This window comes from Lissotriton helveticus, chromosome 12 (assembly GCF_964261635.1).
Source record: "Lissotriton helveticus chromosome 12, aLisHel1.1, whole genome shotgun sequence".
NCBI classification, from domain to species: domain Eukaryota; kingdom Metazoa; phylum Chordata; class Amphibia; order Caudata; family Salamandridae; genus Lissotriton; species Lissotriton helveticus.
This window is the reverse complement of record NC_136073.1, coordinates 141,416,675-141,443,922: the sequence shown is the minus strand read 5'-3', so window position 1 is coordinate 141,443,922 and position 27,248 is coordinate 141,416,675. Positions and strand designations below refer to the sequence as shown.

General features: G+C 44.3%; 1 long non-coding RNA gene across 1 annotated transcript in view; it reads right to left on the bottom strand.

The window, feature by feature from the left end:
• Window positions 1-238: 238 nt before the first annotated feature.
• Window positions 239-27,248, bottom strand: part of LOC144798501 (uncharacterized) — a 36,350-nt gene continuing 9,340 nt past the window's right edge. Inside the window, exons 3-4 of the long non-coding RNA XR_013603557.1 lie at window positions 15,442-15,585; window positions 239-3,564 (exon numbers count right to left, since the gene is read on the bottom strand). This is a non-coding gene — a long non-coding RNA (uncharacterized LOC144798501). The remainder of the gene's footprint in view (window positions 3,565-15,441; window positions 15,586-27,248) is intronic.

Sequence of the window (27,248 nt, the reverse complement as noted above, 5' to 3'; positions counted from 1 at the left end):
CCTGATCAGGGGTAGCATCTGTTCACAGTAACATCTGACTAGAAGAACAGGTTACCTTTTCATACAAGAATAAGAGGTACACTGGTTCACTATGCAAAGGTTATCATCAAATACAAGTTCTCCTCCACCCCCCTGCTCAGTTACCATTCACATGGACGGGAGATGCATCCGTTCACCTGACTGCACCTGACCAGAAGAAAGGTTAGCTTCATTAATAATAATAACCTCTGCACAATGGTTCACTAAGAACTGGGGTATCTTTATTACACAACAATAGCAACACATAATAGACACATACACAGCTCTGCAGGGTCTCTGTAAAGACCACATCCACATCTAACTAACAGGGACTGTAAATAGACTGCACACCGCTGAAAGGAAAAGGATTAGTAATACAAGGTTAATGTTTCATGGGCACTAACATAACAGGACAGATATCACCTGATTAGTATGGAGTCTTGTTCTAGCTGTCATCTGGATTCCTCCCTCGTCTGTGATTCTCCTCTGCACTCTTGGACATGCATCTGCGCTGATCACTCTGCACTGGACACCTCTCCCCCACGAACTGTCTCCGCCTTCCAGCTTCAGTCTAATTGTTTCTGCCGCTCTGATAACCGTTCGCTCCACTAGCTTCTTCATTCTGTCTGATTATCTCTGTTCAAATGTCCAATTCACTCCAGCTGCTCTCACAGATTAGTATAACTTCAGTCTCTTTCAAAAGGCATCACTTCAGACTCCAGCTGACCACAACTCCTCCTGATAAGTAACTACTTCTGACTGCTGTCTTCAACTCCAAACATTGCTTCATCTCTCTCTGTTCAGAACACCATCTACTCACTACTGCTTCTAGTTTCTCTCTCTCTGGTTCCAGCTCACTGGCTGTCTGTCTTCCCTCTGTTCCAAGCATCCACTGTCTCTTCTCCCCTGCTCCATCTCCTCTCCTTCTGCACTCTAACGCTCTCCGTTCCAATCCTCGACTGCACTCCTTCCAACCCAAAGTCCTTCTCCCTGACTCCGCCTCTGCACTTCACTAATATGGAATGCTGTCTCCTCATGGAAAGTTCCAGCCATCAGCCTACCGCCCTCCAAATTCTTGCACCTCCCCGTACCAAGGACACATCCCCAGCCGGCCGGCCCGATGTTGTGTCTTCGGCACGAAGAAAAATACAATCCTTCGACAAGGGCCGGCCTGAACCGGTTCTCTCCAAGCGAACAACACCTCATAACTAAAACATTACCTTTACCCTGCAAGCATCTCAGTCTGCAGGGACAGAAAGCAAAATGGAGTCTCTCTAGTTCTGGGCCTTGTAGGCCTGAGAAGGATGAAATAACACTTAGCTCTATCAGAGTACCTACACAAACCATACCAATATGTAATATGAAGTCAAGACAACAGGATCCACCCTCTACTATAGGTAGAATCATGAAAGGACACATAATTATGTCAAAGCCAATAGGCAATAGATGGATTAGAGTCAACAATAAGGGATCTATCATCATATTAAGCAGCTATCCTCTAGTTTATGCTTCTAGGTATGGCAAAAAGGCCTTAAAAGGACCAACACAAGGCAAGAATAGAGATTCAGGATTGTAGCAAGCTTTAAGTCACCATCACTCATAAATAGAGCCCAAAAATCGAGCAGAACATTGCACCCTTGACTTTAACTTGCTAACATCTATAAACAACAACAACCAAATAAACAAACATCGACATGATCTATCAACAAAATCAAAAACAAAAAGACTCCCTAAAATGAATGACAACCAAGGAAATACCACCTAAAGCTTGATATAGGGAATGTAAATCTGACAACCAATTGAAAACAAATCAAAATATCTGATAACCACAGAAACTAACCTAAGCACCCTTGAACTAAATGTGCCTCAACTTCTAGTAATAACTCATGAAGTCTATTGATGTAGGGACATGTCTGTGAAGTAAAAACAACAAAGGGCCTAAACGAGGCCTACCTACTTCGGTCAACTTAAGAAACTAACCTAAGCACCCTTGAACTAAATGTGCCTCAACTTCTAGTAATAACTCATGAAATCTATTGATGTAGGGACATGTCTGTGAAGTAAAAACAACAAAGGGCCTAAACGAGGCCTACCTACTTCGGTCAACTTAAGAAAGGATTTGGTAAAGTCTGACAAATAAACATAACAAAGGGTCCTCAATGTCTGGGCAACTATTACTAGTAAATCTAGTACATGACCTAACTAAATGACACACCTCCCCGGAGAACTTAAAGTCTAGGGTGACCACCCTTGGAACTAATCCCACTGTTCTAATTAAGAGTTGATGGATCAAAGTGAAAGTGTAATAACAGGAAAACAAGGATAACCCCATTCCTACAAAATAGCTGGTGTAGCACTATGCATATCAAGCAAGAAATCAGAAACAGTGATCTAAGTGTGGTGCATATACTCTTCTAAAAGATAATTCAGACATTGTCTGTCCAGAAATCCCTATAGCTAAAATAGCTGAATCAGAAACTTAAACTTGAAAAACTAAGTAATAGGAGACCATGCCAAAGTCAATAGGCAAAGGTCATAAGTCATCTAACTCAGGAAACAGTGTGCACCTAATCCCTCTGTATCAATCTGTGGAACACATGTGTGCACCATCATGCAGAACACTACTTTCCCTTCATTGGCAAAACTGTTTTACAGAAAACAGGAAAACTATCCAATAGGTGAAAGATAAACAAGTGTAAAGTCAATCTGTAATAGCATAGCATACTAAGATCAAAATATCGTGTATCATAGGGCATCAGATTACTAAAGCAGCTCACTAATCATATACTGCACCCTATGACCTTCAAACAAAATCATTTGCATATATCAAAAGGAATCATTAAACCAAAGGCCAAATTATGAATGTGGCACTGCATCTTTCAAACTGGAAAATCAAGAGCATAAACAGGACTGAAAATTTAACATTATCATTGGGGCCTGTTTGTGGTAACTGCAAAAAGTGGCATAATGTCCATCTGAAATAGAAACATGGGAAAAAATGCAAGACTCAAGAATGCAGGCCAAGGAATTACATTGTAGACTCCTTTCATAAAGGAACATCATTATAACCAAATACAAATGGGTTCTTTTAGATCATCACTTTCAAAAGTCAATTAAAATTTTTTTCTTTTTTCACACCTAGGGCTATTGACTTTGTCACCCCAAAAAAAAATTTAGGGGGGGGAAAATCCAAACATAACCCATAGAGTTTTTGACCTGACTGCTGAGGCAGCCCACTGTAAATATTAATGCCAATTTCAAAAGTTCAGTCAATGTAAAAGTTCTCTTCTGTAGGAATCCATCGTTGGTTTCTCCTTAGGAAAACAGTTCATTCGTGTAGGCCACGACCCTCCGTCTTCATCTGCATCCGGTGCCAAGGAAGCACACCCTCCAGTCTGGTCAGCCTGGTACGTCTGCTTCTAATCCTGGATTCAGCCTCGGGCGGGGGGGGGGTTTGGGAAGGGCAACACTCATCCGAAAATAACAAAGCCCATCACTCCAAAATAAGAAAGTCACACTCATACAGGGCCCCCATAGATCAGCAATCTGGAACGAAAAACACGTATCATCAATCTTGCAAAAACAGATTTTCCATTCAAAAAAGCACCCCAAGTGCTTTTCATTTCTGTAAGAAGAAAACCTCCTAATTCCTGAAAAGAACTCTCTAAATCCAAGGGATGTTTTGGACACTCTACCTATACCATATTCTTTAAATTTGTTTGGGCAAAATCTAATTTTTTACACACAATCAGAAGGGCTGGGGCCTAGTCACTCCTCACTCCTTTGAGAAACAGCCCCTCCCTCTAGAAAGATGGTCGCGCTCGGAGTTTTGAACCAGCTCCAACCATAACAAGCAGGAGCCGAGCTTCGCTGCAATCACACTCCTTGCTCGCCTACCCCTCCCTTCAGAGCCATCCGCGCTCAGGGGTTGGCTCAATTTCAATCATAACAAAATAGGAGACAGCTCTCTCTCTCGCCTCTCTGCTTCTCTAAAATTGGGTCGCTGCCAACGCTGAGCTCACCGAAAGAGTCCAGCGTCTGCCAAGCTTCTTAAGAAAGACCTTGGTTGGAATGCAAGCATCCTCCCTCCTCTTGCAAAGGGAGCCAGCATCAGTCGGAGGAATACAGCCCTCCCTTCACATAAACAAAAGGGATCGCTGAAAGAATTGGGTTATAGCCAAGGAAGTCTCTACTCGCTCAAGGGCCCCTCCCGTCAGAAAATGCCCTGAGAACGGGCCTGAGTTATCTCGTTCAAGGTTAAAACAACAACTTCTGCTTGTGGAGGTTCTCACACATTTTTAAATGAAACTCCATGCAGCTGGTATTTCATTTTTCTCCTCTCAGACAAGCACCGTATTTCTCTAACTAATTTAATCAAGTTCTTAAGCTATTATTTTTCTATAGCCATATGAAAAGTTAACCAACATTCAAAAGACGGCATTCTGCACTAAAGCAATTTTAAACTGATGTAAGGGATGTGAGTGTATTAAAGTCAAAATCAAAATAGAACCTCATATCCACCCTTGACTGTATACACGAACATCAAAATGTTTCAGAAACATAGTCACATGCGCAAAATAATTCTATCATAACGGTTCACTACTTGCTGAAAGGGAAAAAATATTAGAACAACAATGCATGCAGACACATTTCATTTTTTTTTATAACATGTGAAACACCATCAAATTAAACAAGGGGCAACATATAATTTTGCATTGCATAGCCAAGAATTCATAATTAAGTGTGCAAGCTTTTCCATTCTACCTATAAAAAGGGCCAGATTCATCATTTCATTGAAAAGCACACGGTTGCATTTCACCAATTAAAGCACATTCTACATTGAAATAATTTCATTTCCACAACCGAAGATTGCACCATCTGTGCACAGCTGAAAACCACCAAAACACCCCCTCGCAGTCCGACAGTTTGATTTACACCTCCGAGTCAGACTCATTAAATCATGTGTTCAAAGGCAAAACCCACAGAAACCCGTGGACACATTCCAAACAGTATATGAAATGAACACTGCTGTCTCAATTCAAGATATTAACCCTTTGGCAGCTCAAACCTAAGCCTTCCCCGAGCGCTGCAGACACAAGGGAAATTCCCAGGACTTATCTCTCACGTTCTCACATAACGGTCGAGCTCCTTTTAAAAACACATTTTCTCCCCGAACAGACAAAAAGGATCCAGCCCTTCCCTGCTCAATGGAAAAAGTCATTCATCAGCCATATTCACAAGGCGCTACAAGCCAGATTCACAAGGCGCTACAAGCCAGATTCACAAGGCGCTACAAGCCAGATTCACAAGGCGCTACAAGCCAAATTCGCAAGGCACTATCCACAAGCAACTACAAGCTACTCACAAGGCGCTATACACACAGATTTAACAAACCATGCACGAATCTCAAGCACAAAGCGCTACACACAAGGCACAATTTGTAAGAAACACAGCAAACTACTCGCAAGCCTTAATCATAAGGCGCTAATAATAAGCAATGCTGTAAACCAATCACAAGTCCCCATCAGAAGGCGCCATTCTCAAGGAACCTCGCAAGTGATTCACAAGCCACAATCAAAAGGCGCTACAGACCATATTTACAAGGCGCTACTTACCACATTTACAAGATTTAAAATCCTCAATCACAAAGCGCTATTTACAAAGATTCAAAAGCCTTAATCACAAGGCGCTATTTACAAAGATTCAAAAGCCTTAATCACAAGGCGCTATCTACAAAGTTTCAAAAGCCTTAATCACAAGGCGCTATATACAAAGTTTCAAAAGCCTTAATCACAAGGCGCTATATACAAGGAACTAAGCAAATTATCCACAAGCCTTGCACATAAGGCGCTATTTACAAGATTTTCAGCAAGTTATATCACAGAATACATTTCACACTCCACAGCATAAGCAAATGCAGCAAGCCATTTGATAAGCAATGTACAAGCCTTTTCCATACACAACTGTACAATCTCATCAACACCAAAATGTAATTGGCTCCCTCACACACAGTCACCCTTCCAGCCTGACAGTTCAAACACCAAGATGAAAAGCATTTCTCCTACACTGCATAAGTCAGATGCCATGATGTACTGCAATCTCCTTACACTCCAACTGTTCAAGCCAATAGGTCAGGGACCACACCTCACCATGCAATTCACAGACTGTTCACAGATGTCAAATTTGAAAGGGTTTTAAGTCCAAATACATGTCGGGCCCCTCCCTCTGCGCTTTATACGAAGCTGTCGACTACACCAAATGTTCTGCCTGGTTTTTCTGATTAGATAGGACCAGCTCATCAGAGCATCACTAACTCAGCCAGACCGTTACCACCTCCCCCTCCCTAGGGCCTATTTACAAGGTTTTCAACATATATCTACTACCTAAGGACAGGGAATTCCTAAGATACATACCCAGACCTCCTATAATGTCAATCAATCGGCGGCCTCGCGGTCCCATTCGAACCCAGACCTCTCTACCCAGATGGCAGTATCAGAATCGGCGGCCTCGCGGTCCCATTCGAACCCAGACCTCTCTACCCAGACGGCAGTATCAGAATCGGCGGCCTCGCGGTCCCATTCGAACCCAGACCTCTCTACCCAGACGGCAGTATCAGAATCGGCGGCCTCGCGGTCCCATTCGAACCCAGACCTCTCTACCCAGACGGCAGTATCAGAATCGGCGGCCTCGCGGTTCCATTCGAACCCAGACCTCTCTACCCAGACGGCAGTATCAGAATCGGCGGCCTCGCGGTCCCATTCGAACCCAGACCTCTCTACCCAGACGGCAGTATCAGAATCGGCGGCCTCGCGGTCCCATTCGAACCCAGACCTCTCTACCCAGACGGCAGTATCAGAATCGGCGGCCTCGCGGTCACATTCGAACCCAGACCTCTCTACCCAGACGGCAGTATCAGAATCGGCGGCCTCGCGGTCCCATTCGAACCCAGACCTCTCTACCCAGACGGCAGTCTCAGAATCGGCGGCCTCGCGGTCCCATTCAAACCCAGACCTCTCTACCCAGATGGCAGTGTATACTATGATTACCATTACATAAAGGGATCAGTCTCACTATTCATCAGGGGTATAGTATTACAATATTCTGGATCACACAATAGTTGCCAAATTAGATGATGTACAACTTATCCTTCAATCCAAGAGCTCCTCTCTCCTCTTATTCAGTTATCACTTACCTGATCAGGGGTAGCATCTGTTCACAGTAACATCTGACTAGAAGAACAGGTTACCTTTTCATACAAGAATAAGAGGTACACTGGTTCACTATGCAAAGGTTATCATCAAATACAAGTTCTCCTCCACCCCCCTGCTCAGTTACCATTCACATGGACGGGAGATGCATCCGTTCACCTGACTGCACCTGACCAGAAGAAAGGTTAGCTTCATTAATAATAATAACCTCTGCACAATGGTTCACTAAGAACTGGGGTATCTTTATTACACAACAATAGCAACACATAATAGACACATACACAGCTCTGCAGGGTCTCTTTAAAGACCACATCCACATCTAACTAACAGGGACTGTAAATAGACTGCACACCGCTGAAAGGAAAAGGATTAGTAATACAAGGTTAATGTTTCATGGGCACTAACATAACAGGACAGATATCACCTGATTAGTATGGAGTCTTGTTCTAGCTGTCATCTGGATTCCTCCCTCGTCTGTGATTCTCCTCTGCACTCTTGGACATGCATCTGCGCTGATCACTCTGCACTGGACACCTCTCCCCCACGAACTGTCTCCGCCTTCCAGCTTCAGTCTAATTGTTTCTGCCACTCTGATAACCGTTCGCTCCACTAGCTTCTTCATTCTGTCTGATTATCTCTGTTCAAATGTCCAATTCACTCCAGCTGCTCTCACAGATTAGTATAACTTCAGTCTCTTCTAAAAGGCATCACTTCAGACTCCAGCTGACCACAACTCCTCCTGATAAGTAACTACTTCTGACTGCTGTCTTCAGCTCCAAACATTGCTTCATCTCTCTCTGTTCAGAACACCATCTACTCACTACTGCTTCTAGTTTCTCTCTCTCTGGTTCCAGCTCACTGGCTGTCTGTCTTCCCTCTGTTCCAAGCATCCACTGTCTCTTCTCCCCTGCTCCATCTCCTCTCCTTCTGCACTCTAACGCTCTCCGTTCCAATCCTCGACTGCACTCCTTCCAACCCAAAGTCCTTCTCCCTGACTCCGCCTCTGCACTTCACTAATATGGAATGCTGTCTCCTCATGGAAAGTTCCAGCCATCAGCCTACCGCCCTCCAAATTCTTGCACCTCCCCGTACCAAGGACACATCCCCAGCCGGCCGGCCCGATGTTGTGTCTTCGGCACGAAGAAAAATACAATCCTTCGACAAGGGCCGGCCAGAACTGGTTCTCTCCAAGCGAACAACACCTCATAACTAAAACATTACCTTTACCCTGCAAGCATCTCAGTCTGCAGGGACAGAAAGCAAAATGGAGTCTCTCTAGTTCTGGGCCTTGTAGGCCTGAGAAGGATGAAATAACACTTAGCTCTATCAGAGTACCTACACAAACCATACCAATATGTAATATGAAGTCAAGACAACAGGATCCACCCTCTACTATAGGTAGAATCATGAAAGGACACATAATTATGTCAAAGCCAATAGGCAATAGATGGATTAGAGTCAACAATAAGGGATCTATCATCATATTAAGCAGCTATCCTCTAGTTTATGCTTCTAGGTATGGCAAAAAGGCCTTAAAAGGACCAACACAAGGCAAGAATAGAGATTCAGGATGGTAGCAAGCTTAAAGTCACCATCACTCATAAATAGAGCCCAAAAATCGAGCAGAACACTTTGTCTACCCCTTAAGGGCAGATTTTAGTTAGAAAGTTACTTTGGAAAATGTTTGGTATGGACTAGTAGTATCAGTACAACAGCAGAATCAAGAAACCTCTCAGTGAATGACCCCAGAACTATTTAGTAACATTAGAAAGTATGTTATGATTAAAACAGGAACAAAACAACAAACATTGGATCCCTCACTGCAAAGTTATAGCAGTGTATATTACCATTCCCATTCACATGGACAGACCATTAATTCTAGAGCAGTGCTCATTAGTGGCCCTGGAGGCTTCATCCCACTCCATTAGCACAGCACAACTCCAGGCTTCAGTCAACCTCTTGCCTTCAGGCAGGGTGGATGGCCTGGATGAGAGTCAGTCACCTTTGCAGCCAGGCACCATTCAGGTCCCAAACTTCACAGAGTTCCTGGGACGGTGTCTCCGGCTTGACCAATGGCAAATTAGCAGAATAAGACATGAATTCATGCTTGGCTGACAACACCTAGACCACCAAGATTTCAGGCATGGGGTGCATCAAAGACAACACCCTTTCTGCCATACATCCTATATGGTGTAGCCTGTTCTCCATGTAGGTATGTGCTTCAGAGCCATATATAGGGGTAGTAAGCCAAATATAAATTGCCAAGCCCTGATCAATGATAAACAAAATCCACTGGTTCTTTGCCACCATAAATGTAACTGTTCTTTCTTTCTTGGTGCAGACTGGAGACGTGTAATCTCCAGCTCGCCTGATGTCTATGGGTTACCAATATTAATTGCCCAAATGTGCAAGCAGGAGCAAACTAACAGCTCTGCCAAGTACCACGCATCAAGTGTTAGACTAACTCATTTTGGTGCGGTGGTCTGCATCATAGCACCAGAATGCGAAGTCACGCATTTATGGCGCCTCCTGAAGTTGGCTGGCAAACAGAGATGGAGTGCTGCACTATTAGTGCTCATTAAGCACAGCTGCATGGACCGCACGCTGTTCTGCCAGCATGAGCCTTCACTGTCCTACACTCTACGGTGGAACTGCACTGCTCTGCTCTGGTGTTGGGCTATTATATGTTCACAAACTCTCTCATCTTCCAGCCAGGAGGTGGCTCTGGGCCCGCTGACCAGGCTGGGCTCAGCTGTGCTCTAACTGGCTCCAGCAACGCACCATCATTCACAACAACTAAGAGTCAACTATGTGGACTGCGCAAGTGGGCAGAAGTTTGTAAATTTAGTTGCAGTCTGCCTTTACTCGCATCCCCTCCTGTGCCTTTAATCCTGATGCCGTGAGACTGGACCAAGCTGCTGGAGACTCCACGTCTGGGCCAGGGGTTTCAGTCAGTCTCAGCCTCAGTTTCAGACTCGTACTGGCTATTTAGGTTAGTCATCTGTGTAAATAAATGTTGGCATCAATCATATTCCCACAATATGGTGTCCCTGTATAGGCGTCCCTCTTGTGTGGGAATTTTTGTGCACGGTACTCCGTCTCCCGTGCTGAGGTTCTATTCAGGACCTGCGACTGCGAGAGCATGGTCACTGTCCTCGTGTCTGTGCTCATCATGGTGTGGGAGTGTCGTGCACTGCACACAACCGTGCTGTGCTCCATTCACAGTGTGAGAGAGTGCATCCTCTTTCCTGGTGTCTGTGCTTGTGGTGTGTCAGTGCTGTGCACTGCACACCCACATGTTGGGGCTCCATTCAAGGCCTGCGTGCCTGCAAGAGCATGACTTCTGATCTGCGAAGAGCCGCTGGATGCAGGACTGTGACTCGGACCCGAGGCACTTTAATACAGCGTGACACACTAGGCACTACGCACAAGACAAGTATTCATTCTCTTAGAATAAGGGAAATGACAAATATTTGTCCTAATCCATTTTGCATCTTTCAGCCCCGGGGCCTGGCTCCGTTGCTGCTGCCACCTTAATTATTGGTCTCCAAGAAAGTAAACTTTAACCCAGAACATGTCCTCTCTTGGAGGTGGCTGATCCCACTGGGGGTATTTCTGACTGCTGTGGTGACCCTTGTGTGTTGTGCAGCTGGCATTGTACCCCACTAATAATGTCTGTGTCTCTAAGGAATATTATATTGTGTGTATCCCCTCTTGTACATCTCTGATTATGCTAAATGTTTAATCCGAGGTGCCCTGACTTCCTCAAGCCTTGTTCACGCTTTATAAACATCCTGAAGTCAATACAAAATAAAATCATTCTCTGATGATGCTGCTGCCTTTCCCTGGTGACCCCTTTCAGTGCGTTAGGAGGGGCTACGCAATCATGCCGTGCTGTGACTGTCTGTGACAGCTGAAATCCGAGAGTTAGCTCAATGCTGAGATCCGTGTTGGGGCTTCTTGAGCCCTGTTACAGACTCTGCCTGGGTCCAAACATGGTGTAATTTATGATAGTTATACATTTACCTCGTCTTCATTCTTAATTTTGCTCGAGAGAAAGCATCACTCATAGCATTTGAACTTTCACTCATAATTACACTAAAATTATGACATGTCACACTTAGCAATCTGAAACCTTGGCAGCTATGAACTAAAGAGGACACACATTCACAATAACTTTTGGCTAACTACAGCTATCCTGCCAGGGAAAACAGAGGTCCTCAGGCACAGCTCAGCATTTTGTAAAAAAAAATCAAAATCAACTTCTTTTCACATCAATGTAAGCAGACTTCAGCAAGCTGTCTATGTGGAAGCAATGAATTGGTTCTACAAATAGACTGTAGCGCAAAAAAAGTGACAACAAAAGAAAATAGCTGAGATCCTGAGCACTAGAACCAGTACTGCCCCTATAATCAGATTCCCTCTATGCAGAAAAGTAGAACACTTATAGGTTTCGACTGCTAGTTTTCTCCGACTCACCTGAGGCCTGCATCTTTGGTGGCTGGCAGGGGTGGGCTGCAGAAGACCACGGCCAGCAATTATTGATTTATGGTCTTACAGTCTCAGTGCATAGGACAAACCGGCCGCCTCACATGCAGTTTACACTGCGCATGACAATACTGGCCCAGCCCTGTCCCACCTTATACCTCACACTTTGGCTGAAAACCACACAGCTGTGTGCCACGCCAAATTTCATCACGTACACTTCATTTAATTTATGAGGCACAGCGGCGGGAGTTACTGTGAAAGTATGTTTCAGACGAACCTTGCTGTCAGCGAATGTACTGTGTGCTGAGAGAGTCCCTTGAGCTCAGGGGCCCCCCATAACACGGGTCCAGCGGGGGCCTGTGTTATGCCCATGGAGGTATTGATGGTGATTGTTATCATTATTAAATGTTTCTCATTTAAGTTGACACTAAGGGGCTGATTATGATGTCGGTCGTAAAGCCTCGGACCGACGTCAGATTCCCCTAGACCGCGTCAAAACCCATCCGCCAAAACTCGGTCGGAAACAATTCTGACCGACCAATTATGATGCTCGAGGTCAGAAGGGGAACCATTCAGTCATTTCGAATCAGGCCCAACCGGCATTCAGAGAATCCGAGTCGGCCAGAGTTGAGTCATACAGCTCAACGGACAGCGTTTCCAACCGAACGATTACGATATCGGATTCCAACAGCCTTTCCGACTCGGTCTGTCAGACACAAAAAGGCTGTCAGAAACTGACTTTGGGGGGCCCTTTCAGGCCCCCTTCCTCCTCAGGCCTCCCATTTGGAGTTGAGGGTGACCCAAGGGAACCTCCTTTAAAATCATGCACAGTGTGGCAGGCACCATGGAGTGCCCACGACAGGGTGCAAGGTTTTCCGCAGACACCCATTTTCCCCATAGTATCCTATGTTGTCGATCGTAACACATGATCCCATTGAAGTCAGTTGGAACCGAATCCGACAAGGAGTTGGGCAGATTAGTTTCCGACCAGCATCGTAATGAGGCCCTAAATTGTGAGCACACATATTTAATTACATTGTTGCTAATGTTGTCCTTCAATTTAAAATGGCTAATGTCTGGGTGCCATCTTGTTTCATAAGCGGGTGACTATTTATTTCTAGGAGAAGCTGAAGGTACAATTAACAAGTGTAATTTTACTTTGCTTACTTTCTCATGTGAGAAACTTGATAACTGCAGAAGGTTTTAATATGTTGTTGTAGTGCACCTACTGATATAGAGGCTGGTCCAATGCATCTCGCTATGTTGCAAATAACTGTAAATTGGAAGGATGTGAAAAGAAGTTTCTCTATGAACAATCCACAAGCTTAGATTACCTCTGTGTTCCTTAACCTGATTGGAGAATGCTATGAGAACCATGTGTAGGTGTGGCAAATGTCAGAATTGTGTAATTTAACTGGTTCAGACCCATTTTCCCAAACTTAGCAGAACCTGCTTTTTTCCTTTCTTAGACAGCTTAGAGCAAAGTAGAGTGCTCTTTTTGTTGGAGAACTTATGTTACTTAACTTTGCTCCTTTGAAATAATGTAATACTCATTTGTACTTTTTCTTATATGACTTAGATTGGTTTGAACTTCATAATTACCATATGCATTCATTTACTGATTACTGATTGTTATTAGCTTGATGATTTAGAATTTTATGAAACCATTGTAACCTGTAATACATATTTATAATTTGAAAACTCAACCTTTGTCTGTCGTGTCTGTGGAGCCTATTGTGCTTCTCCATATTTAAATGTTTTGGGCCCGATTCATAGAACTAACTTACTACAAAAGCCTAAACTTACTACCATTTTGGTATTCAGAGAAGGCACTTACTCATGTTGGTATTCACAGAAGGCACTTACTCAGTTTGGTATTCACAGAATTGCACTTATTCATACTAACTTAATGTCCCCATTCGTACCGGAAATTCCGGCCCGGTGGTGGAGATTCCGGCCTAGTGGTGGAGATTCAGACCCAGTGGTGGAGATTCCGGCCCAGTGGCGGATATTCCGGCCGGTGGCTGAATCACCGACCCGAGTGCAGACATAAAGTTAGTATGAATAAGTGCATTCTGTGAATACCAAAATGAGTAAGTGTATTTTGTGAATACCAAAATGAGTAAATGCCTTCTGTGAATACCAAAATGAGTAAGTGCCTTCTGTGAATACCAAAATGGTAGTAAGTTTATGATTTTGTAGTAAGTTAGTTCTGTGAATTGGGCCCATTGGTTTGATGTTTGATGACTAGACGCAATGGTAGATTCCAATTAATCAGATAGAGCTTTGTGGGTTCTGAATTTGCATTAAAAAGCACTGGCAAACAGAGGAGAGTTCTAGATGTAGGGGGTGCATAGATGTTAATTTATTTCATCTATTCAATTCTTAGCCTGTCCATGGGGATATAAAAAACCTTTACTGGGACTGTTTCAGTATATTCAATATTTACCATATGTGCATTAAAACAGGGGTGGGCGAGGAATTCTGTTCCACCGGTACAGTTTGAAGAGTTTCGCGAGACAAAAATCGCACTGTACCTCCTCTCTGCGATATTTCTCAATGTAGGCAGTCGCGGCAGGTCGTAACCACGCATGCTGAGAAATCTGCCACTCGAGTAGATCTACTTGAGCGGCTGAAAGCAGTATTGCCCTCTGGAGTGAGGAGGAGGGCCGTTCATGCTGGCACTTAAAATCAGTGCAAGCAGTGCAACTTATCATTCTCTGCCCTGTGTATGTTTATTTTTCTTGCTGCCAATTGCTGCATGCAGGGCTTGTAATTGAGCCTTTTCAGTGTCTGTCTAACTGCATCTTTATCTGTCTGGCAAGATCTTAATGTCACTACTACACAAAACATGAAACTAGGCACATTATACAGCCTACCACACAAAATACAAAAATGGGCGTTGGGCCTTTCATTGGAAATCATATTTATCAGCAGTTGTAGCTTAGAGCAGTGATGCCTAATATTAAATCCTGTTTTTTTTTTAACATGATGTACTTTTATATGGTGTAGTTCTCTCCTCCTTCCAAAGGGCTGTACCTACCATCTCTGAACACCAGACGGACAAAGTCATTCTTCTGCAGCTCATCGACCACACTTCACACAGGGTGCCCCTACTGCAGCTGGCCTGCTCCTCTTCCAAGCTGCTCTTAAGCTATGTTCTGCTTGGTTCATCTTTTTCCCCATGCCTTTACTGTCTCAGTGCTACCCCACCTCTCCTGTTCCTCTCTTTTCTATATCCAGTTTTGCTTGCTTGCCCTTGCATCATCTCTCTTTGTTAATGGTCTTGAAATCCTTCCTATACTTAGGCTTGATTTCAGGCGCATGCACCAGTCTTTGTCATCGTGTACCAAACCCTTCAAATTGTCCACGTCTCTTGGGTTGGTTTTCTTCTCGTATGCCCAATTTCACACTTGAGCTGGTGTTGACTTCTGCTCACTCTTTTCCCCACCTATATAAGTAATGAGAGGTAGTCATCCCTGGTGGGTGCTTTGTGTTATTTTGCTTAGTAAACTTTGCCTTTAGTTCACTTCCTCCACTATCTACTAATACATCCCCCATCATAAGCTTCCTGACACCTCGGAGGGCTCACACACAAACTCTCTCATCACTTCTTAGTACAGGCCCATTTCTTTCTAAACTCTTCATATCTCATACTTGTTATTGCTTCCCTCCCCATGCTTCCTCATGTTTACTGCTTTCCTCCCCATGCTCCCCATGTTCTTACCTCTGGTGGTTTGTATTTCCTTTCCCAATGGCAGCTTTTGCTACATCCTGCAGGTGTTCTCTTGCCTTTGCATTGCTTACTTTCTTCTTGCAGTGCATTCTGAGGCAAGCTTGGGGCTTTTGGTCCTCCTCACCCTACATTCTCCTTTGGTTCCAGAGGGCAAGAATGTGTGACAAAGATGAATGGAACTATTAGAAACTGTATTAAGAGTCATGAAATAAATCACTTTTGAGGAGGCACTCTGTGTGGAGTATCTGCTTCTCGGTTGAAATGGGTAGCAGGTATATATCCTTCCTCTCACTTATTGCCTTCCTCTTTCCATGCCACTCTGGGAAGTACTCCATCCTATATGTTCTCTCTTCTTCTGTGTCTCCCCATATTCTCTATCATTCAGATATTTTTCTACCTGCTTTCCCATTATTCCTCACTGTACACTGGTGGTTTTCTCCAGGCAGATTATTCCCCTCCCCTTTTGTGCTTAATTAATTTGGACACAACAGCTCCTGACATTACAGGTACGCCCTAGTATGCCTCTTGCACTAGTTATTCACCTGATACATAGGGGCATATTTACTACCAAAGTGGCGGAGTGCGGCGTTAAGCCAAGAAGGCTAATGCCACGCTCCTTCAATTTTACAACGCAGTGTTGTACTGTATTTACAACAATACGGTGGAGCCCTGCGTTTCCCCCTGCGCTGGTGCTGATTTCAGCTGCCTAGCACCAACACATCCACCTTTGCACCATTGTGCAAGAGTGACTGTGTTGTGGGGAATGATTGTTTATGTGCAGGAAAGCATCAGAATCAATGGGTGTTGCAGTGGAACTCCCAACGCAACACTCATTGCCATCCCCTTTCATGCTAAGTATAGCATGAAAGGGTGCTTTATTCACAAGACGGCGTTAAGCCTTGTGAATAAGCAGAAACCCCTCTCTGCCACATGAACGTCACAAAACGTGACATTGCTGTGGTTATAGGGGCTTGTAAATATGCCCATTGTTCAAACTCTGGTCAAGGTTTGCTTGAGGCTTATTTAATTAGTCATATTTGTACTGTGCACACTACATAACAGAATTGCGTCTAAGTGCAAGAGAGAGAGGACCTAGGAAACAGTGACAGCTGGTTGGGGATCGTGGTGGGGGGGGCAGGGGAAAAACCAGAAGAGGAATTAGGAAATTAAAAAAAACTAAAACGTACCTGATTGTCGCCAGCTGCCTCTCCTATGCTGCAGGAAGAGGAGGCATCCAGGCTTCTAGATACCATCAGGCTTATCACGACACAGCTGTTAGCAGTGTCATGATTTTAGGCTTGGACATGTTTTTCTCCCAGGCTCGAATGCAGCCTGGGTGGAGAGCATGTAAAGTGCGCATGACTGTTTGCTGGCCGCAGACGGCAGGCAAAACAGTCAAGTGCACTTTAGGTGCAGCAATAGCCACTCCTCCTCCCTCTGGGTTAAGGTGCCCAGCCCGCTCTAACCTGGCGGCAACTGGATTGCAAAAAATAAAATGATGATAACTTCGGTTATTATCATTTTATTTTTTCCATTGCACTGCTTCAAAGCAGTGGGGAGACGATCCTCTGCCTTAGCGGAGGAGCCGCCACTGCTAGGAAATCAAGAAAGGGCTGAGTATTTAGCCCACAGCTTTCAATTGTTTTCTGGAGGAGAGGAGGATGTTGGAGTTCCACAGGTAGAGGGGATACTGAACAAGAGACTGGTCCCTGCCACTGAAAAGCGCCTGTCCTCTCTGGATTTGAAGTTGGATTTGGTATAAGGTAGATGTTGTAGGAACTCAAGGGTCTAGAGTATTTTTGTATTTAGTGTTGTAAGTAAGTTGGGGCCTATGATATATTCCAACTATCAATGGTTCTTTTTTGCATTTCTCACCCCATGTGGGACGTTTATGCCCAGACGTGGGTCCAGTGCTCACCCTGCCACTGGAGTCAAGCTAGCCTGGCTGATATGGGGTGGTACCTCAAAATCGGTCCCAGAATTCTTGTTACCGATCCAGGGAGGACCTGGCATGGAAGTTCGGGATGGATTGTTCCCATAAGGGGCGGGGTCAAGACTGATTTGCATATGGCTGGATCTAAACTGGAATGGGGTGGTGAGAAACAAAACAATGGATTTAAGTCCAGATCTCTGTACTGGGGTGAATGTATGACATTGTTCAGTATTCCACCCATCAATTGTTCTTTTTACAATTACAAATATTCAGCTCACAAAAATTAAAATAGCCTATTATAAAAACAGACAGAACTATATTTATCAGAATGTTCACCAATATTTATTAAAGCAGTCTATAGTCAAGAGAGGCAAAACAATATAAAATACCAAGGGCAAAACAGCATTTTGATCGATGCAACATAAACCAGAGCAGGCTTTTTAGCTCAATCAGGAAATCGATGTGCAAAGCTCAATAACGGAGTAAATGTAATTTGCAATCCAAAACCAGGACCAACCCATTTTAAAGCACACTGTAGACTAAAACGACCCACCTATTGTAAAGGTAGACAGTGCAATATAATAATACAATATAAAATGCCAAGTGCAAAGGAGCATTTTTAATCGATGACACATTGTAATCGGTACCTGCTCAGGAGAGCAGTATGCCAAGTGCAGTATAGGAGTAAATAGGAACCAACCTGTTTTAAAGCACATGGTACTGCAAATAGAGGCATATGGGTAGGAGACATTGGGATAATGGACTTTGCAAGTAGACAGTAATAGAAGGAGTCTCGAGATAGTATCAGTTAAAATTTCTCCTCACTAAAAATACACAAAAACCATGCAGAAGTATGTTACACAACTCTTCTACATGGCAATGATTGATGGCAACTGTTCGACCTTTACTTTCAGAGGTACTCAATCACAAAGCAAATCAGAACCTCTTTTTCATATTTAACTGATCAACACGGAAGTAAAACATTAATATTTGCTATTTATTGTCAGACAATACCATTATATACTCCTGGTTGAATAAAAAAATTCTTAACACTGAATCATATTTTTTTATCAATTATTCCACTAGATCTGCAACTACAAACTTACAGTCTAGTCTTTTTTACTTCCTTCCCCGCATGCTACCGTTGCTCTGCTACCATGGTAACGTAATTTTCATCATTCTCTAAGACCAGTGGGTCTGAAGTTCATAACAGTTTTTGCAAGCACCATGCTTACTTGTAAATCAACGTCGCATGTGTGGTAAAATGTTTCAAATAATCCACATATCCCACACAGCTACATTTTTCTACTTTCTCAAAAGCCAATCCAACATCTATTTACTTTTCTCACAAAATCACTGCCTAACTTATGCACCAACATATTTAAAATAACCAATAAAATGTTTTATTTCAAATTGTTCATATCACCCTCCATTTTCAACTGTATTTCATTTGGAAACTGCCTCATTCAGCTGCAGCCTTCTCCTCTTGCTACTACTCCATCCTTCAAAATGGTTAGAGTGTTGATTGTGGGTCACAGCTTTTAATTCTAAGCTAGAGAATGTGCTAGAAACTGTTTCAGTATTCCTCAGAGACCATAGCATGGCTCCATCCACAATAATAACCTCTGCTTGGAATATACAGAAGAGATGGCGTTCACTTCACCGACAAAGGCAACAGGGTGTGTTTTTGAAAAACGTAAAACTCTGCATCCACTCATATATGTAGGCATCATATACATACAATAAATACAAATACTTTTCTCAAAGCCCCCCATTTTCCCAAACACTTGTTAATTTATTCTGTAAATCCATTTTTTAATTGCTCTGAACCACCTGTGGATTTACCCCGGGGGCCAGCCTGACCTCAGCAGGTAGCTCCATGGATCTCAAAAAACTTTAAAAAAAATATTGTGGGCAATTACTGCCCATTACTTACTCTTTAACCTGCACCCTGACCCCATAATCTCCATTGCCCCCCACAGTCCCGCCACAGGGACCATAGGTAAGTGTCTGGATGTGACTGGCTTTGGGACAGTCTCTGTAGGTGTGATTCAGTGTGTGTCTGGGTATGAGAGTGGGTGGGAAAGTGTATGTCTGGGTGTGTGCCCAGGGGTCAGAGGGTGTGCCTGAGTGTCACAGTGGGTGTGAGGGTGTCTCTGTGGCTCTGAAAATGGGTGTGTAAGGGTTTTTCTGGGTGTGAGAGTTACTGTGAGAGTGCTTGTTTGGCAGTTTGAGAGGGTCTATGTATATATACATATACATATATTTGTTTGCGCTTGCCGAAATCTACAGATCCCGCAGCTGACTTACACTGGGGGCCACATTGAGCCCTGGGGATGGATTTGCTGTTCTTGGAAAACAACAACAAAAATGTACATGCATTTTAACTTAACAATTTTTGCTTCCAGCCCACTTATATCCCCCCCCCCCCTTCATGAGCATCTTAGCCAAAATGTCAGCCCTAGGGACTGTTTCCTGATAAAGGAAAATGGGGGCCACAACTTCTCTGTCAGGTTGTGGCCAGCCAATCAGATTCTTTCTTTGGCGTGAGGATCCGTGGATTCATGTCCTTATATATTTATACTTTTTACCTTTTATATTTCAAAAACTACTTAAAAGATTTACACCAAATCACATAAAAACACTTTCTGGACGGACATCTAGCTTTCTGCCAAATTTGGTGTAATTCTGTTCTGCAGTTCTGGCTGTAGTCGTGTTCAAAATCCCTATGGTAAAACATAGGGGGAAAATGCTATTTGGGGACCCCCTTTTTCTCAGCTCCCACTTGTCAGATCCCCCCAAATCATTCAACACAGCAGCTAAACCTACTAAAGCATAAGTTTTTTTAAATATTCATGAAGATTCTTCAATTGGCATCAAAGTTATTGGCAAAACAAAAGCTTTCTTCCTATGGAAACTAGGTCCTAACTATAACTACCTACTGGGAACCACTAGTAGGTGGTTATAGTTAGGGCTATGTTGGCAAGCGTTTATTGACTTGCCTAAAACGTTGGCACCCGTTGATAAATCTTCACGAAGTTTTCCCCAAAAAGTTTAATGTTGGGTCTTGTTGGGCTTGGAAAGTGTCCGGGTGATGCGTCAAGCAGGGTCCCAAACAAAGGGGGGTCCAAAAAAGGTGTGTTTCATATTTTAATTACCATAGAACCTTTAGTCGATGCTGCAGCCCAAAGCACTGGACGGAATTGCACCAAATTTGCCAGAAAAAAAGATTTGGTTATGCAGATCACACTTTCAGGTTTTGGTGTGAATCCGTTGACTTTGCGAAAAATAACAAGCTCATGCAGGGACATGCTCACGCGTCAACCAGGAAGTGTTGGCAGTCATCTTGGGACTTGACTTTAACCAAGTTCAATAAGAGAACAGTAAAAATATTAATTGGGGGCAGGGTAGGAATACCCTGACCCCCTTAAGTTGGTCCTAATATCCCAGAGGGACCCGGACTTGCCAAAAATGCAATAACAAAAAAAAATACAATTAAATTGCAATATTCACGCAAAACAAAACATGCTCAGGCTTGCACACTTGTTTTTAATTGACCCCCACGTGGGCCAGGTCCCAGGAGGCATTCCTGTGAAATAGGAGGAGTCACGCTGGCCTCCACCGTAGAGACCACCATCACCCCAGGGCATTGGTTTGTATGCATGCAGATGAGGAAGTCCGCGCAGCACCTTCGTGCCCCGGAGACCACCACCTCCCTTGGGCAAATATTTTTTAAGTAAGGAAGGGGGGCTTGCGCACCCCCTGCATCCCCAGGGATAGTCACCTCCTCAGGTGCTCCTCACCTTCAGTGCGTCAATGGCACAGCCGTGCAGCGGCCGCCATTATGAGGGGAGGTGGGAGGGAGGAGCAACTGGGAGGCAGGAGCGGGTAGCTAATGGGCAGGTAGGGGGGCGGGGCGCAGAGGACACAGCGGCGGGAAAAACGGGGCACGGAAAGAAGACAACAAGGCAGAAAACCAAACAAGGGTCAATATAACAAAAGGCAAGACAGAACAGCAGAATCAAAAAGGCACCAACCAGAGCAGGGGGCATCGGTCATATAGGTGGTGCTGTGCGGTGTGGGGGAGCGACCTACCCAAGTCATGGTCAAAGGTCGCTCTTCTCACCGCGTAGCGGCTGCCATTATGAGGGGAGGTGGGAGGGAGGAACAGCTGGGAGGCGGAAGGTGGTAGCGAATGGGCAGGTAGGGGGGCGGGCCGGAGGTGATGCAGCGGCGAGAAAAGCGGGGCACGGAAAGAAGACAACAAGGCAGAAAACCGAACAAGGGTCAATAAAACAAAAGGCAAGACAGAACAGCAAAATCAAAAAGGCACTAAACAGAGCAGGGGGATACGGTCACACAGGTGGTTCTGTACGGCGTGGGGGATCAACCTACCCGAGTCAGGGGCTTGCCTACTTGTATCACTTTATCTACTTATCAGGATCCTATTTGAAATACTGTATGTGTTTTTACAATGTATTGATTATCTGTTCATGGTTATTTCACTATGCACTTATCTTTCTTTTACCGTTTTAGGTACATACACATTTGGCAGGCAGGCAATTGTTATTGGGACACGCTGTTCTTTGAGTTTGCCATAGTTTGTTAATTCCATGCCAACCTTATGACCACTTGGTTTTAGCATTCGATTTATTGTATATTCATTCTGTTGAATTATACTTTTTGTCAGCCATGCAATACATTGGGGAGTACTTGTCCAGCATTGATCTCACTTTGGATTGATATATCGGTCTCACTAGGGTGTGTCTGCTCTCCCGCTTCAGCAGATACCATGCTCTCATTATTTGCCACTAATGCTCCATTCTTGATATGCACTCATGTATTTACATTTTCTACATAGTTTTAACATATGATTTTTGAGACATATTTCTCTAGAATATATGTACCATTGGCTGTTTTTGTACCAGGTTGTCTTCATTTGCCGCTAGTGCTCTTGCATTTGCATGAGTGATGTAATATGTGAGGTCATAAGCAGTGCATTTTAGGGGTGTAAGTTATAGTTAGCAGAGGTAACTGTAACTGAAGTATTCCTCTGGTTTTGGTCAAGTGAAATGTGAGCTTAACTATAATATCCCTTTAATCAGTGGGTGTATGTGTCTCTGAGTGTGTCTGTGTGTGGGTGTGTGAGTGAGTAAGTCGGTCATTAAGAATGTGAGTGGCTAGACCACAAGTGAAAGGGGATGGGGGCTGTGCGGCTGCCCTCCCCCAGCCAATGTTGGCCCCGGAGACTCCCTGTAATGGGCTTGGCCTTAGGTTAAACATATTAAAAAGGGAGACGTGGGTCCCACGGCCCCCCTTCGTGGGCTGATTTTTACTCTGGGGACCCCATCCCCTGGGGCCTGGCCACAATACAGTGGGGGGGGGGTTGCACAGCCACCCTCCCCGGGCCAATTCGTCCCTGGGGACCCATCCTCTGTGGCCCAGCCTTGTAAAGCTCAGTGCCCTGGAACCTACTCAGGGCACCCAGTGTGCAATGAGGCTGCGGGGGGAGCCTCAAGGCCCCCACGGTCCCTGCCGTCTCTGCCTTTCCTGAGGGAGCCAGCATTGCTGCTGCATGGAAGCAGCTGCTGAAAATGCAGCTCCCTATGTTCAAGGGCAATCGATGTATCTCTTTCCCTACCTGAATGTCTGCGGGCAGGGAAATAGATGAAACCTTCGCTTTCATTGGGGGAGGGCACTTTGATAGCTTCTGCTCACTGGAATGAAAGTGTTTGTTTTATGCCATTTAAAATGTAACACCTATGTCCTTTCAATGAGCGCACAGGACATAGAAGGAGCTGTCCCTGGGGGGGCAGTCCTCGGGGCCTCGTATGACTCCAGGATGATGGCCCTCCCTTCTTGAGCATGGGCCACCCTGGAGACGTGGTGGTCCTCAGGGCTGAGAATGTGAGCAGCGTGTGCTTTTTTGACAAAAGCATAAAATATGTGTAATGTCATGATGAAACATTTTTGCTTCATATGAACTAAACTGGCAAAATAAATGCATGCATTGCATCATTAAGGAAGTTACTTTCTCTCAGCATGGCACCATACACCTCAGACACCAACAACCTCTTCATCAGAGTTCAGCAAGGATCCTCCCTAAGCTTGACCCTCATCCAAACATACAAGGGGGCATATTATCAAGGGGCTTTATCTCCGCTTTTTTGGCTTTAAAAGCCAAGAAAGCGGAGATAAAATTATCTCCCTATTACCAAGCTGTCGCTAACACCAGTTAGTGACAGCTAATAGGAGATAGTGACCATCTTGGGCCCCGCTTTGCATGTCAGTGATATTTATCACTAATGACATGCAAAGTGGGCGTGCCAAGATGTTAGCGACTGAAAACAGTCGCTAACATCGCTATCTCCTATTACCAACTTTTGGAGATATTCGCGCTAAGCGCGAATATCTCCAAAAGCTAACACTTGCCCAGGAGCAGTTCTTAGCCATTTTATCCAATGGGAGGTGGATAACATGGCTAAGAGCATTTGCTTGATAATGCATGAATATCGCTGACTTTTCAGTGATATTCATGCATTGCGGCCGTTTTTTATCGCATTTGCGATAAACCTTGCTAATAGCAAGGTTTATCTGCGATAAAAATCGCCGATTTGCGGCGATAATTTTTGTCTCTAAATAAGTTAGAGACAAAAATGATCTCTATTGGTTGGTAATATGCCCCATGATCCCTTTAGCCGGAATTTTCCATGCTCAATATCTTAGCATCCTTTTCTCCACTGATGACACACAACTCACTCTCTTCCCTCATGGACAAGACTCTGAGGGCCTCATTCATGAAAAGTGTTGCATCACGGCGTGAAAACAGCGTTGCAACACTTTTCAGTACGCCCTCCTTGTGACACCATGGATGCACCGCATTTACTGAACGGCGATCCATGTTGCAAGGATTTACAGATGCGTCAGCATTTCTGACTTATCTGTAGGTGCAGTGATGTAATGTTTTATATCTCTGTTTCTAATGTGAAACTTTGGGTAATTTGTTAGCTGTAGAATATGTAGGGGAAGGCTTAGGGTGGTGTCTGAGCATGTACTTTATTATTTATATCCATCTCTTAGTGGTATGCATTCAACTCACTGAGCTATCTCTGTCAGTAGTGGCATAGCTTATGTGTATGATTTCTTGCATTTCAAAGAAATATGTACATTCAAATTAGAGTATGTACATTAGTTTATGATTACAATCCTGCTGCAATTTTTTTGTGCAAGTACATTGGAGTGTCATGAAAATGCAAACATAGAGTGGCAACATTGATTCTCACTATTGTTCTTAGTTACATGTTCAATATTTTTCGCCTGCGTTGTGTTTGCTTCTGATAATCATTACATTTTCTGGAGTCTAATTTTCCTTGCACTCCAGTCCTTTCCTGTTCACTAATATTTACAATGCTTAATATCTTCAACATTTGCTTGTATCAAATCTATCGACATTGCATGCTCTTTACAAAAGCTGAACTAAATGCAAATGTTTACTTGTATTTTAAAGAAACAGGTATATTTAAATGACGATATGTACACTAAAATTGAGTAATTGAAGTTTCGTTACTATAGGCTTTTAAAATGTGCATGTTAAATCATTCTTATTTTCTTACAGAGTGCGAGCCCTTTTTGTTTTTGGTTCAGTAGTTTTACAATATGTACAGGATTGATGCTTGTTTTCTTACTGTCGACCTACCGAAATTTCTGTGGGTTATTGGTTCTGACAGTTCTGATAAGTTGTATAGGGGTTACAAACACAGGGGCAAATTTACAAGAACTTAACGCTCCTGTAGCGTCAGTTTTTTTACATTACGGCGGCGTTTTTTTATCGCCTTATTTACAAGTTGTCGCTAAATGCAGTTAGCAGCACTTTTCCAGCGTAATTGTGAATTTTCCAGATCGCCACTTCTGTTAGCGGGACTTAATGAAAATGAGATGCAAGATAGGCGTTCCCATGAAAAAACTGCTGCTAAACACACTAGGTGATATTTAGAAGGAATTATTTGTATCGTGCAAAAGAAAATAAACTGCCTCTAAGTTCAGTTAGAGGCAGTTTTTTAAGGCCAAAAAAGACCTGGTCATAAAATTGGTGCAAACACTTGGGTCCACATATAAGAAGTATGGGTGCTGGACAGCGCTGCAAGGAATATTGCTGTGCTGCCCTGTGCCAAAACAAAAGGTCAGGAATGCATCATATCAATAACACAGGGTGCATTCCTGGGCCTCATTCATGAAAAGTGTTGCATCCCTGCAACAAAACAGTGTTGCAACACTTTTCACTGCTCCCTCCTTGCGACACCATGGATGCGTCATATTTACTGTACAGTGCTCCATGTCACAATCAATGACAGATACATTTGGAATCCTGACATATCTGTCAGTGTTAAAACGTCATGCACTGCCTCAGTTGTGTCACAAGCATGATGCCACTCCAGCAATGCACGGGCCAGCCTATCCCTATGGCACTGCGTCACCCTTACACCTGCCATGAGGCAGGCGTAAGTTGAAGTTGTGCAGGAAGGGACATCTTCCTGCAAAAAACCTATCAATCCAGGGTATTTCCTCTTTCTCTGTGTGCTGTCTCCTGAAGATGTCTGCGAGGGGGACATGCAGACATTTAAGAGGGTGGGGCTCAGGGAGAAACCCTGGGGTACTGAATGCCGGTAGTCTGATTGGCTCGGTCCGGCTGGAGAGGAAGGAGAGGATTCAGTCCAAAGCCTTGTCATGGATGCCGGCGTCATGGAGTCTTGTGATTAGGGTGCATGGGGAGACGGTGTTGAAGGAGGCCAAGAGGTCTAAAAGGATGAGGGCTGCGGTCTCGCCCTGGTCGAGAAGGGAGCGGATGTCATCTGTGGCAGGAAAGAGTGCCGTGCCTGTGCTGTGGTTGCTTCGGAAGATAGATTGGGAGGAGTCCAGAAAATGGTTCAATTCGATGAACTCGGAGAGCTGGGCATTGAAGGCCTTCTTTATGACCTTCGATGGGAAAGGGAGGAGTGAGATCAGCCTGAAGTTCTTAAGGTCTGTTGGGTCTGAGGATGGCTTCTTCAGTAGAGGGTTGATGTCGGTGTGTTTCCAATCATCGGTGAAGGTGGCAATTTCGATGGAGCAGTTTATGGTGTGGCAAATCTAGAAAGCAATGTCGGCTGCTGCTCTGTGGAAGATATGGTATAGGCAGGGATCTGTCTGGGCACCTGAATGCATGCTCTATATGGTCTTGAGTGTGTCCTCTGTTATGAGCAAGGTGCAGAAGAGCACGGTCTCTTGGGGTGCTGCTTAATTGTTTACGATAGTGGCAGGCATGGTTGCCGGATCTTTGGTGTTGAAGCTGTCATAGATCTTCCTAATCTTGTGGTGGAAGAAAGTACCAAGTTTGTTGTAAAAGTCCTGGGAGGGGGGCTAGTCTTTGTTCTCGCTGTTGGGCTTGGCGAAATCCATGATGTTGGCAAAGAGTTCCTTGCTGTTTTGTGCGTTGGCATTGATTTTGTCTTGGAGGCTATTTTCTTAGTGGTTTTCAGGATGCGGTGGTGTGCGTTGACGGTGGATTTGAAGGTTGTGTACTTTTCAGGGGTATTGTTGTGGCTCTATCTTTTCTATAGATGTCTGCTTGTGCGTCTGGACTAGTGGAGTGCGGGACTGAACCAGTAGGCCTTCTTGGAGTGTTGTTTACCTGTTTTTTTCCTAAGGAGTGCCAGGATGTTGGCGCAGCTGGAGATCCATTGGTGGGAATTTGCTCACTGCGGTGTTAGTGTCGATAAGCGTTGGCAGAGTGGTGATGCAGTGGGATTGACAAGAGGCTCTTCAGTGGCCTTGATCCAGCTGTGACGGGGGGCGATGATGGTGGTGGTGTACGGTGAGTGTGGAGAAC